This window comes from Urtica dioica, chromosome 3, assembly GCF_054948205.1.
Source record: "Urtica dioica subsp. dioica isolate 48M chromosome 3, U.dioica_male_clone48M_v1_H2, whole genome shotgun sequence".
Taxonomy (NCBI): Eukaryota; Viridiplantae; Streptophyta; class Magnoliopsida; order Rosales; family Urticaceae; genus Urtica; species Urtica dioica.
In genome coordinates, this window is record NC_142758.1 from 9,072,335 (window position 1) to 9,086,266 (window position 13,932).

At 40.3% G+C, this 13,932-nt stretch overlaps 1 pseudogene; it reads right to left on the minus strand.

Annotated features, from left to right (window-relative positions):
• Nucleotides 1-4,027: 4,027 nt before the first annotated feature.
• On the minus strand, nt 4,028-13,004 carry LOC149402354 (tRNA-splicing endonuclease subunit Sen2-1 pseudogene; annotated as a pseudogene).
• Between the last annotated feature and the right edge of the window lie 928 nt (nt 13,005-13,932).

Here is a 13,932-nt window from a genome sequence, read left to right on the forward strand (position 1 = left end):
AACAGGCTTCACTTCAGTCATGGACAAATCACGAAGAAGTTGCTGAAGCCACAGAATCTCCGACGTCGCTAAGCCAAGTGATTGATACTATGATTCAACGGACGACCTGAACACGGTAGACTGTTTCTTAGCTTTCCAAGAAACAAGTGAATTTCCCAGAAAACGCAGAACCTAGTCACTAAACGCCTCGTGTCTGAACAAGTCCCCTAGTCCGCATCGGAAAAAGCCCTGAGCTGAATGCTCGAACTTGCAGAGTAGAACAAACCAAGGCCCGGTTTGCCTTTTAAATATCGCAGGAGATGATGAGCCGCTACAAGATGATCCTGTAGCGGCGAAGAAATGAACAGACGGAGCTGATGTACTGCAAAAGTTATGTCCGGCCTCGAGATGGTCAAATAGAGCAGTCGACCAACGAAACGCCGATAGACTGTAGGGTCTTCCAGAACCACACCATCCATAGAGTTAAGTTGCTTCCTTGGATCCATAGGAGTCTTAGCCGGTCTGGAATCAAGGAAAATCATAATCAGACAAAATCTGCAAAGCATATTGGCGTTGAGAAATAACCAAGCCTGAGCTAGAACGAGCTATTTCAGGACCTAGAAAATATCTCAACTGTCCCAAATCTTTCAGTTTAAAATGATTATGTAAAAGGTTTTAACATCATCAATAGCTTGAAGATTAGGACCAGCTAAAATGATATCATCAACATATAATAAAACAATAACAAGGGTTGTACCAGAACCCCATGTAAACAAAGAATAGTCAGATTTGGATTGTTGAAAACCAAACTGAAGAAGAACCTGTGTGAACTTAATATTCCACTGGTGAGATGCTTGTTTTAACCCGTAAATAGATTTATGTAATCTGCAGACTGGCTTCCCCGGTGGTAGCTCCCCCTGAGGTTTATATTCGAGAGGCAGTTCCATATATACTTCCTAAAAAAGGTCTCCGTTGAGAAAGGCATTATTTACATCCATTTGGACAAGATGCCACTGCTTTGCAGCTAATATTGCCAATAAAAGCTTGACAGTAACCAACTTTGCAAATGGAGAAAAGGTATCAAGATAATCTAACCCTTCTTGTTGGTTATAACCCTTAGCAACTAAACGAGCTTTTCGTCTTGACAAAGAACCATCAGAAGTGAATTTATTTTTATAAATCCATCTACATCCGATGGCTTTCTTACCTGGAGGTAAGGATACAACACTCCAAGTTTTATTCTCATGCATAACTTCTATTTCATCTCTCATGGCAGTTTGCCAATGAGAGTGTTTAGCAGCTTGGTGATAGTATTGAGGCTCGTACTCAACAGAAATAGTCAAGATATAATGTCTAAAAGAAGGAGAAAGAAGATCATAGTTTACTACCTTGTCTAAAGTATGAGGAGAAGTTAACTTAGCCGTTTGTGTAGTGATCAAGCTACGATGGAAGTCCTTGAGATAAGTAGGAGCCTTAACTCATCGAGTGGAACGTCTCATTGTGGTAGAAGTATTCATGTCTTCCAAGGTATCATCTTGTGATGCGTGGCTAGGTGGAGTCTCAACTTCCAAGTCTCGGCAATTTGGTTCAGCCAAAGGAATGGTTTTTGTTCTATAATCTTCATGTGTAAAATCTGGGCAACTATCTGCAGGCTGTGGCAAGACCAAATCACAAAAAGGGTCAACGATTGACTCGGGCTTATTAATATCAGAAAAAGGGAAGATGGACTCGTGGAATGTCACATCTCTTGAGACAAAAATCTCGTGAGTGTTAAGATCCACGAATTTATAACTTTTAATACCCAGTGGATATCCAATAAAAGCGCACCTCCTTGCGCGTGGTTCAAACTTTGACCTGTGAGCCTTAGTGGTTGATGCAACACATAAACAACCAAAGACACGGAGAGACTGATAATCAAAGTTCTTTTGAGTCATGACATTGTACGGTGTTTTGTTATGTAAAATAGGAGTTGGTGTGCGATTTATAAGATAAACTACAGTGCAAACACATTCAGACCAGAAACGAATGGGAACACAAGACTGAAAATAAAGGGCACGAGCAACATTTAATATGTGTTGGTGTTTTCTCTCCACATTAGAATTTTGTTGTGGAGTTTCCACACAAGAAAAATGATGCACTATTCCTGTATGAGAGAAGAACTGAGCAAAGACAAGTTCCTTGGCATTATCAGACCTAAACACTTTAATAGTTCTAGACAATTGATTCTCAATCATAGAACAAAAACGAGGGATAATGCTATGGACATCAGATTTATGCTTCATAAGAAAGATCCATGTGAAACGAGAACAATCATCAACTAAAGTAAAAAAGTATTTATAGCCAGAATGAGATTCAATATGAAACGGACCCCATATATCACAATGAACAATATCAAGAGGATTATCACTCAGATTATTATTACTATTGAAAGGTAAACGACGCTGTTTTGCAAGGGGACAAATACAACAAGGGACAACTTTTCGACTAGACACAAAATGTAGAAAGAGTTTGAGAGGCTCTAGTCGCTTGTAAGACAAATGTCCCAAGCGATCGTGCCAAACCTGGATAGAGACGTTATTCACTACATTGCCGACTACAGTATCTTGACTTGGATCAAGTAGGTAGAGATCATCTTGCAGGTTACCCTTGCCAATCGTCTTTAAAGTCTGTATGTCCTGTATAATGAAACAAGAATCGGTGAATGTAACCTTGACATTGGAATTTTTGGTTAAAGCACTGACAGACAAAAGATTGAACTTCAAATCAGGAACAAAAAGAACATTTTTCAGTACAAGAAGAGGACGGATTCTAATGTCGCCACATTGGTGAACAAGAACGACATAGTGATTTGGTAAGGTTACTGTGGAATTTACAAGAGGCCTCAAGGTGCTAAACAGGGATTTGTAAATACAAATATGCTTGGCCTTTGACTCGCTGATTGTATCCTGGCAGATAGCCATGGATCTTGAAGCATTTGTCGATTGTGTGGCCAAGGATCTTACAGTGAGTGCAGTAGGGCCTATCCTTTTTGGTTGGCTTCCTTTGAGCGCTGTCTTCTTTGGTCACCATGGCCATGGCATTGGATGGTTCTTGAGCTCCAATCTCTGCTCCGATGGATCTCTGCTTTTCCTCTTGCGACACAAGCGCGTATACCTTGTTGATGGAAGGTATCGGATCCATGAGAAGTACTTGTCCTCTCGTAGTGGTGAAGGACTCATTTAGACCCATGAGGAAAGCCATGACATGCTCGGATTCGAGGAAGGACATCATTGCCTTGGTAGCTCCATAAGAACAACCTTTGCAGGTGCAATTCGGACGAATATCACTCAATTGCTCCCAAAGCCCCTTGAGCTTAGTGTAGTACGTCGTCACAGACATTTGGTCCTGAGCCAAATTTGACAATTCTGGGCGGAGTTGGAAGATCCTCGGTCCATTGCTCTGTTCGAAGCGCTCTTCAAGTTCTTTCCAGATCTCACTTGTTGTGTGCTTCCCATAGACGATGCTTGAGGAGATTTCCTTCGTGACCGAATTGAGGATCCAAGAAATAACGATGTTGTTATTTCGGTTCCAAGAATTGAGTAGAAGAGGATCTAATTCATCAAGTTTCTTGATCGAACCATCGAGAAAACCCAATTTGTTCTTCACGGAGATCGCAATGAGCATGGATCGACTCCAAGAGGGGTAGTTATCGCCGTTGAGGAGTTGAGACACCAATATCGCTCCCGGATTGTCAGAATGATGCAAGAAGTATGGACTAATAGGATCGTCAATTGGAGATTTCAACGATCCGATCTGCGAAGAATTTTCTTGTGCTGTCTTGAGCTCTTTCTCTTGCGATTCCATGGCAACGAGGATCGCGAGATGAAGGAAAAGATCTGTGAATTACTGGGACTCGAAATTGAGGAGAAGAATTGCGGAATAATTCTTCTCTGATACCATATTACTTTCGTGAAAACAGAAGAGAGTAGATTCTCAATCAAGAGAGAATGAATTGTATTGAGTGAATTGAAAAGATACAAAACGTATTTTACAGATATATATATAGGAACTAACTAATCTGTGAAAGCAGAAAAAAAGAAAATAATAAAAGCTGACTAAGCTGACTAATGACACATAAAGTAATAGAACGACATAAAGAAATAAAACGACAGGGAAAGAATCAGTGCCGTATTACTTTATCTGGATATGGTGTCAATGGCTAGCTTCATAGTCTGTGACCATTTCAAGCAATTACGACCATTAAGCGATGCATGGTAATTTGGATCGAAGATAATGACTCGTGTCACTAGGGCGATGGACTTTTTGGAATCGATCGCAAATCAAAATCCATGGAAATATTTAGAAGCATTTTTAAAATGGAAAATGGTAGACTCTGATACTATAAAGGTCTGAATACATGAGAAGCTTGACTTTCAATAATCAACCATATAGACTGTATACACTATTTATCTAGAGCATAATATAATCAAATAAATTAAATTTGTTTACTATAAACATACCATGTTGACGTACATTGGGACCACTTCAATGGGTATTGTACGGAGAACTGCGTCAATGGGTATTGTACGAAGAACGGCTTCAATGGGTGTTGTACGACAAAAATCGTCGACTACGGGTGATGGTGAACAATTTTTACTGGGGACGGCGATGTCTAGCGTAGGTAACAATGGGTGTGAGGGACAGCAGGCAAGTATAAACTTGGAAGATAAGACACATGGAGAGGGATCGAAAGTTTTGACACTTTTTTTTTTTGTCGAAGTACAAATTGAAAAAGCATAATTTTAGGGCTAAAATGTTAAGGGTTAGTTTTCATGTCGGTTTGTGTAGGTATAGATTATGCAATATAATATAGTGTATTGTCATTTGAAAGCTTGTTTTTTATATGTTTTCTAAGTAGACCATTTCAAATGTACCTTGAATTATTCGGAGTATGGCCTCGATATTATATAAAAAAATGACTCAAACCTATATTCTCGATTCAGTGGAGTGCTAGACTGATGAGTAGATAAATGTCATCACTAATTAAACAATTCAAAACAATTTTTTTAAACTTAAAATATGGAAAGCACGAGTTTAATGTCAATAACTTATGTCAATACAAATTCTTTTAAAAAATGTCAATATAAATAAAAAAAAACTCAAACACTCAATCAAATTACCACTTCCCTTATTCACAAAACATTGAACAAGAAAAACATGTATTCTTGATGTTACCCACTATCAATTCCCATCAGATCTTTTTGTTTTTTTTTTGTATCATCTCTCTAACTGGGCCACGATCTTCACGACATTATTTGGGAAGCCACCTGGAGATGGCGCGGAAGCTATACCCTTCCAAACACAGAGGCGAACTATCTCCGCTGTCATTCTTAGCGACATCGAGCACCACAAGGTCTTGGCTACTCCACTACATAGGCGGCCCACACAATGTACGTCAGACCACACCACAAGCTTCGAGTTTCTGCTTCCTTCCGAGAGAACGAGCATGGTAAACTCGGAGTGAACGAGGCCTGGGTGGTGCCTATACGCAACAAAGTCCGCGCCGTATCTTACCTCGGATATGACGACCCAATTCTTCAGCTGGAGATGAGAGTAGGCCTTATAAAGACGGGGGAAAAACTCCTTCTCCGATTTCATGTGTCGCCTTAGAGTTTTGTCGTCGTACGCCGAGCTGCTCTTTTCTCTGTCGATGATAACGAGGCATTTCAGGGCATTGGAGAGGTAAAACGCCTCCTTCGGGCCTAGTTGGAACCACTACTTGTATTTATCGAAAGTTGTGACTGGAACGCCGAAGCAGGCACGATTGAGAAAATCGGCTTCTTATGGGTCCAGGAAAACTAGGACGTTGGACCCGGAAAGCAGTCCTTGAGCCTGAGATTGGATCAGAGAAGATTGAAGCTTATTACGACACACATTTCTTATGTCATTTTGCTTCATATCGTTTGTCATTATAGTCCTTTTCTTCTCTTTTATTCCTAGCCTAGATATTTTAGTACAATAAGCTGACATGGAAATTCTATCATATCATCAGCATTCTCATTGGTTACCAGAACAATATAAATACTTTGTATTTCATTTTATTGAAAATTAATGAGAAAAGCTTTTTCTTCTCTCGTTCATCCTCTTCTTCTTTACATTGTAAAATGGTATCAGAGCTTTAGCTTCCATTGCACTCTGAGCTCTTCTCCTTCCTTTCTTCACCACGGCTTGTGGTAGACAAAACAACAACAACAACACTAATCGTTTTTCGTCAGTCAGCCCAGCTTCTCCATCCTCCGTCGAAAATCCATTACCGGCGACCATGGATTCTTCAAACCATTTTTCTTACACAGCGGAGATCATCCAGGAATGGTTCTCGTCTCTCATGTTCTCACCGGCCCTAACTACAACACCTGGAGTCGAGCGATGACCATGGCCTTGAATGCTAAAAACAAGCTCGGGTTCGTAGATGGGTCTGTTCCAACTCTGAGGGCTGAAGATGCTCTCTACAGCTCAGGATCTCGTTGTAACAACATGGTAACCTCCTGGATCTTGAACTATGTGTCAAAAGATATAGCAGATTCACTCTTGTATCTTGACTCTGCTCGAGCTGTTTGTGTCGATCTTCACGATCGATTACGCCAAAGTAATGCTCTGAGGATCTTTCAGATCAAGCAACAGTTGAATGGCATGTCTCAAGGTTCTCTCGATGTCAAACACATACTATACAAAGCTGAAAATACTGTGGGATGAGCTGAAGAATTATAAACCTGCTCCGATCTACTCGTGTGGAGGCATGAAGGCATGGATCGAGTATCAAGAACAAGAGATGGTGATGCAATTCCTTATGGGTCTGAATGATTCGTATTCAACCATTTGTGGCCAGATCTTGATGATCGAACCACTCCCACAAGTTGCTAAGGTGTTAAGTCTTATGGTGCAAGAAGAAAGGCAGCGGGGATTGGGGGTCAGCGTTCTTGGAGCTGCACCGAAGACAACTACCTTCAATTTCACCACACCCTCCACTCCCACGAAGGCCCCGCCCACTGCCTTGGCTGCCCAGTTCAACAAAGGGAAACGCCCAACCTGCTCTCACTGTGGAGTTTTTGGGCACACGGCTAGTTTCCACCCGGGTTTTAGTTCAAATCCAAGACAAGGGCACCTAAGCAAGGCTATTCAGCAGCTCAAACCTTGTGAGCTCCCTTCAATCCACTGAAATTCCACCAGCACCACCGATTGTTGTCAATGGTGCCCCCAAGAAGAGTGATAGTGTCTATTTATGTACATTTGATGTAATGTAGTCTCACGAAGACTCTTGCTTGTAAATGCCAAATTATTAATAAAAGTTGAAACGTTCATTCATTCTTCCTTGTCTAGTTGAAGCTTTATGGTAATCTATAGTCTTTAGTCCTTAAAAAAAACCCAACAATACATGAAGAGACAAATGTAGGTTTGCATGAACAAACTCTTCATTGTTTTCTTAAAACAATATATTCGCAATCTAAGGATCAAAGGACTACTGATCTCAGTACGATTGTTAGGAAAATCTATGACGTCTAGTTATGGGACATTGAGAGTTGGAGACTCTATACTTCTTCTAGGTATCTTATGAAGGTACTGAATTGACCAGTACACTTCTAGAGACAGAATAAGAACAAACCATTTAACCTCTTATGTCTCGAAGTCACTACGTATGAATTGCATCATGCTTACCTCAATCCTGAAATGAGACATGTCATTTCATAGCTTACGTATTCTCATTTGAGAAAGTCAGAGTTTGGATCCACTATGTGATTCTGAAAAGGACCTATTGGTGAAGTACTAAGTTATGTGATGTCATGAGTAACTTTGTGAAGATCTCATAGATATGGAATTCATGTACAAGATTGCTGAAATGCAATGTATATCACCTCATGCTTTGTTCCTTGGAATGTGAATAAATGAACTGGCCATTGTCCAAATTGAGTCATGACTCTTTTGGATGAATCAATGTGACTTGTTAGCTCCTCGTCAATACATTGCCTCTAACTTATTAACAAGCGACAAAGGAGTTGAGAAAATAACAGCTAGAAGGGTAAAATGGTAATTTTGTAAATCCCGACTAGCTGATGATACTCATGAAGGTTAAACATAGATAATATTCAATGGATCCACTCATCACCATTAAGTTGAATTCTTGAGTAGAAAATAAATTCATTTGAACCGAGAGATTCTCAGTGTCAACTCTTTAGTGGAGTCAGTTGACATTAAGCTAGACTTGGAAAAGGTTTGTGAACTTTTGAGTCAAAGTATGTTAGCTCAAGCTTTGTTCATTTGGATCAATGAGGTCACTGTCACAAGTCATATCTTGTAGGATTAGTTAAACTAGAAGCTAAGTCAAAACAAGAACGCGACAAGTTTTACGAAAATTGTCTAAAGGGTATTTTTGTCTTTTTGGACATAGGACAAAATGATTGTCAATAAATTTTTTGACATTGTTATTAGATGACAAATGATTTAAACCACTCGGCCATATTGATGAATTTGGGCCTTGAGGATTAGTTTCATTTCATGGAATTTTAGTTGAAAATTCTTAATGGGCTTTTCTTATGTTGTCATGAACAAATGAAGAAAAATCTAGAAGGCCTTTCTAGAAGGTCTTGCACGTCCAAATGGAGAGAAAGAGAGACTAATTTTGTGCATTGATGTATGAAGATACTTCCCAAAGGAAAAAGAGGAAACAAATTTCCTATACAAGGAATGTAGATGGGCGGCCAAGGGCTTCTAGAAGCTCTCTTGGCCGTGTGACTTAAGGTAAATAAGGGCAATATTTGCTCATGAATATGTAATATTCTATAGAAGAGGAAACTACCTTATTGAAGGTAATTCCTCTCCTATAAATAGAGCCCTCATTGCTCTCATTTTCTCATCCCACATAAGTTAGAGATTGAGAGCTTCTCTCTCTAGACCTTGTGGCCGCCCAACATCCTCTCTCTCTCTCTCTCTCTCTAGTTCTTTTCGTTTTTATTTTGGCACCTAGGTCCACATTTGACCTAGTGTTTTAGCTCTTCGACTCTTAGACTTATTCTTGAGTCGTCATGTTTAAAATTGCCTACACACTTATTCATTCTTTTCTCGAGTGATTCATGTGATAGAAACTTTCGTGGTTACTCGAGTTCCCGAAGAATGAAGAAAGATGAGCTGCGTGGGGAGACAAACGTTTCAGTCTTCCTAAGGCTTCTCAACGTTCAAGCTTCATAAAGGTTAGTAAACGTGTAATTGCTTTTAGATAGTTTTAATTATAAACATGTACTTGCTCTTTGTCTAGGTTAGTAAAATTGTTTTACTTGTTTAAAAGAAAATTTTTATTTTCCGCCGCTTGCTCGAAGCATTAAATCTTTTCTTAACCCTAGATCAATTCCAACACCGATTTCATCTCCAATGCAACCATCCTTCTCACTAAGCACAGATAAAGTGCAGCAGCTCATCTCGTTACTCAGTTCAAAGCTGCAAACTCCACGGCAGGATGACTCAACACCGTTTGCCTCTGCTGCTACATCTCACACTTTGAGCGGTACACCTAACCTTCTATCCCTATCTTACAGGTGGATAATAGACACTGGTGCAACTCATCATATCTTTTCTAACCTCAAACTTTTCTCCAATTACAAACCCATTAGCAATGTTTCCATTAGTCTCCCAAATGGCCATAGTACCTGTCAGCCACATAGGATCTGTCCCTGTCACTCCGAATCTTGTTTTGAAAAATGTTTTACATGCCCCAACATTCTCTTTCAACCTGCTAAGGATTAGTACTCTTACTCGAGATGTCCATTGCTATGTCAAATTCTTGGCTGATATGTGTGTCATTCATGACCTTACTCGGGACTGGACGATTGGGAGGGGTAAACAAGAGCACAACCTATATGTCTTAGAGCCTACAAACAGTTCTTGTAATTTTATTTCATGTTTTGCTATTTCCAAGCCGGATGTTTGGCATTCTAGACTCGGGCATCCTTCTCATATAAAACTCAAAATTTTTTCAAATGATTTGAATATCCAAGGCTCAGTTTTTTATTTAAATCCTCATTGTAAAACATGTCATTTGTCAAAAAAGCATCGTTTGCCTTTTGTATCTCACAATAAACTATCTGAATAACCATTTGATATCATTCACATTGATATTTGGGAGCCATTTCACGTTCAAACTCCAGGGGGCCATCGTTTTTTCCTCACTATCATAAATGATTGCACCTGCACTACTTGGGTTTACCTATTAAAAGCCAAATTTGATGTTCTCACTATTTTTCCCAGCTTCTTTAAACTCATTTTCACCCAATTTCAAATAAAAATCAAGTCAGTCTGTTCAGACAATGCCCCAGAACTTAGATTCACTGATTTTTACCTGGAAAATGGTGTGATTCCCTTCCATTCATTTGTCGAAACCCCTGAACAAAACTCTGTAGTCGAACACAAACACCAACATCTACTCAATGTAGCTCGAGCCCTTCTTTTTCAGTGTAATGTCCCTCTTTGCTACTGTGGTGATTGTGTACTGACTGCTGTGTATATTATCAACGGTACCCCGTCGCCTTTGCTCTCGCATAAAACCCCTTTCGAGCTCCTCACACACAAAAAACCCTCATACTCCCACCTCCGTGTTTTCTAGTGTCTCTGTTACGGTTCTACCTTGCCCAGCCATCGCCACAAATTCTCTCCCCGTGCTCGTGCCTCCGTTTTGCTTGGTTATCCACATGGGGTCAAAGGGTACAAATTCCTCGACATTGAGAGCCATAGAATATACATAAGCTGAAATGTTGTTTTTCCACAAACCGGTCTTCCCTTTTATTAACCACAATCCGTCTCCGTCTAAGCCTTCAATTTTTGACGATAGGGTTCTACCTTATCCTTTGGCCCCCGATTCACCACAATCAACACCCTCACCACGTGATTCGCAACTTTCCTCACAGGTCACCTCACCATCTGATCATCTCCATCTCACCCCAACTCGCCCATCTCGGGTTCGTAATGCCCCTTCCTACCTTCGTGATTACCATTGCTCTATCACCCTCTCCAAATCTTCTCCTGATAACACCTCAGCCTCCATATACCCCATTTGTTCGTTTGTTAGTTACACCCACCTCTCTCGTCCCTATCGCGCATTTACACTATCCATTAGTTCACATGATGAACCACCAGATTATCCTACTGCTTCTAAGTGTGAGGTTTGGTGACGAGCAATGCCAAGTGAGTTACAGGTTTTGGAGGAGAACAAAATTTGGTCATTGTGTTCTTTACCTCTGGGGAAACACTCGATCAGTGTAAATGGGTGTATAAGCTGAAATTCAACACCGACGGCTCAATTGAACGCCACAAAGCCCGACTGGTTGCCAAGGGCTACACCCAGCAAGAGGGTATAGACTACTTCGACACGTTCTCACCAGTGGCAAAGTCTGTTACAATAAAAGTCATTCTCTCTATAGCTGCTGTTCGAGGTTGGTTGCTAATGAAGTTGGACGTTGCAAACGCTTTCCTTCACAGAGACTTAGATGAGGAAGTGTATATGCAATTGCTGCCAGGATATTCACCAGTTCAGGGGGAGTCTTCCCCTTCTCAAGTTTGTCGACTTCACAAATCGCTCTACGGTTTAAAGCAAGCCTCACGACAATGGTTCCAGAAATTATCCTCTGCGCTTCTCTCAGATGGTTTATGCAAATTTGATTGCGACCACTCTCTATTCACTAAGCAACGTGGAACTAGTATGATCGTCTTATTAGTCTATGTGGACGAAATATTATTGCGAGTAATGACAATTCTGCTGTTGATGTCCTCAAGTCCTTCCTTCATCGACATTTCAAGATCAAGGATCTTGGCCCTCTCCGTTTCTTCTTAGGCATCGAGGTTGCCCGATCAGAAGGGGGGATCTCAATCTGTTAGCGGAAATATGCCCTTGGGCTTCTCTCTGAAACTGGTCACTTGGATAGCAAACCTGCGTCCATTCCCATGACTCCAAATCTCAAGCTATACAAAGTTGTCAGAGATTTTCTTTCAGACCCGACCAGTTATTGCAGGCTCATTGGGAAGCTCCAATACCTCACCATCACTCGCCCCAATTTGAGTTACTCTATCAATCCGTCAAGTCAATTTCTGGGTGAACCTAGAGTTTTCCATCTCCATGCTGTTAATCGGATCCAGCAATATATTAAGAAAGCTCCAGGCCAGGGTTTATTCTTTCCTTCTCAGAACGATCTTCAATTGCGTGCTTTCACAGATTCCGATTGGGTTTAATGCCCTGACTCTCACCGATCGATCTCTGGCTTTTGTGTTTTCCGACGCTCTTCTATACTCTCCTAGAAGTCGAAAAAGCAGTCTACCCTTTCTCGATCCTCCGCCGAGGCAGAGTACCGTTGTATGGCCAACGCTAGATGTGAGCTCACGTGGCTTTTCGCCCTTCTTCGAAAGCTTCACCTTCCACACCCTAACCCAACTATGCTCTACTGTGACAATCAGGTTACTCTCCACATTGCCGCCAACCCCATTTACCACGAGAGCACGAAACACATTGAAATCGACTGCCACCTCATAAGAGAAAAGATTTAGGCTAGTCTTCTGAAGACATTCCATGTCTCCTCCGCTTCGTAGCTCGCTGACATTTTCATAAAGGCCCTGCATCCTTCTCAGTTTCACCTTCTTCTTCGCAACATGGGAGTACGTGATATCTACTATCCATCTTGAGGGGGACTATTACGACACACATTTCTTATGTCATTTTGCTTCATGTTGTTTGTCATTATCGTCTTTTTCTTCTCTTTTATTCCTAGCCTAGATATTTTAGTACAATAAGCTGACGTGGCAATCCTGTTATAACATCAGCATTTTGATTGGTTACCAGAACAATATAAATACTCTGTATTTCATTTCATTGAAAATTAATGAGAAAAGCTTTTTCTTCTCTCGTTCATCATCTTCTTCTTTACATTGTAAAAAAGCCGTGAGACTATCCGGGACATGGGTTCGCTTTGAGCTTTTGCTTCCAAGCCCTTTACTTTCCACCTGGGTCCCATCATTTGAGATGTCTTGTAATGCAAAGAATACTTCTATATATAAATCGAATCAAAGTTCAACATAAAACGACTTCTTTGCTTATCCCAATCGTAAATGTAGAATCCACTTACCTTGTTCATAATCAAACAATGGACTATTATACAAGACTACATGAATCTTCTAACATTAACCAGTGTTCCTGCATAGCCAACGAACCAAAATTGTTCAAGTTTATATATTACTCTGTAACTTCATTACTAAGCTCTCAAACAGTTCTGACATGGCTAGTTCATAAGTCTTGAGGGGGACTTCTAATTATCGGCGATCAACCCTTACTCTTAACTAGAATTTAACCCTTTACTTCTAAATCAACATATTATTATGTAAATTCCTCAAGTCCTTTGATTAAGACCAATATCTGTCGTATCCTTTAATTAAACCTAAATTTTCCAAATCACATGCATTATTTCCATCTACTCTGCCAGACAGATTAAAGATTTTATGTTCATAATTTCTTCACAAGGTCTCAAAGATCCCTCTAATTTTGCATCAGAATTTCCGCAATTGTTTAACCTTGACCAATGCTACATTTTTATTTCCTAAACTAGAGATAAGGTCTTGAATTTACCTTGATGTTAGGAATAATATTGCCCACTTGAAGATAATGAATAAATGATTACTAAATTCGATAATAAGATTACTTTATTGGCATTATATGATTAGTGGGTTGAGTTCTAAACAATTAGAATCAATAACAACTATCTTCCATAGCCTCCGTATTAAACTGAGTCACGTGCTGGGCACCTGAGTTCGGGCGGTGAGCTAAAACGAGGTCGATGACTGATATACGCGTGGAAAGCTATATCTAAAGCCATATATGTGGAACACATAGGTGAAGGCTGATCACTATGTGGGAGCATTCTACACTTGTGGTAAGTGTACGACCTGGAT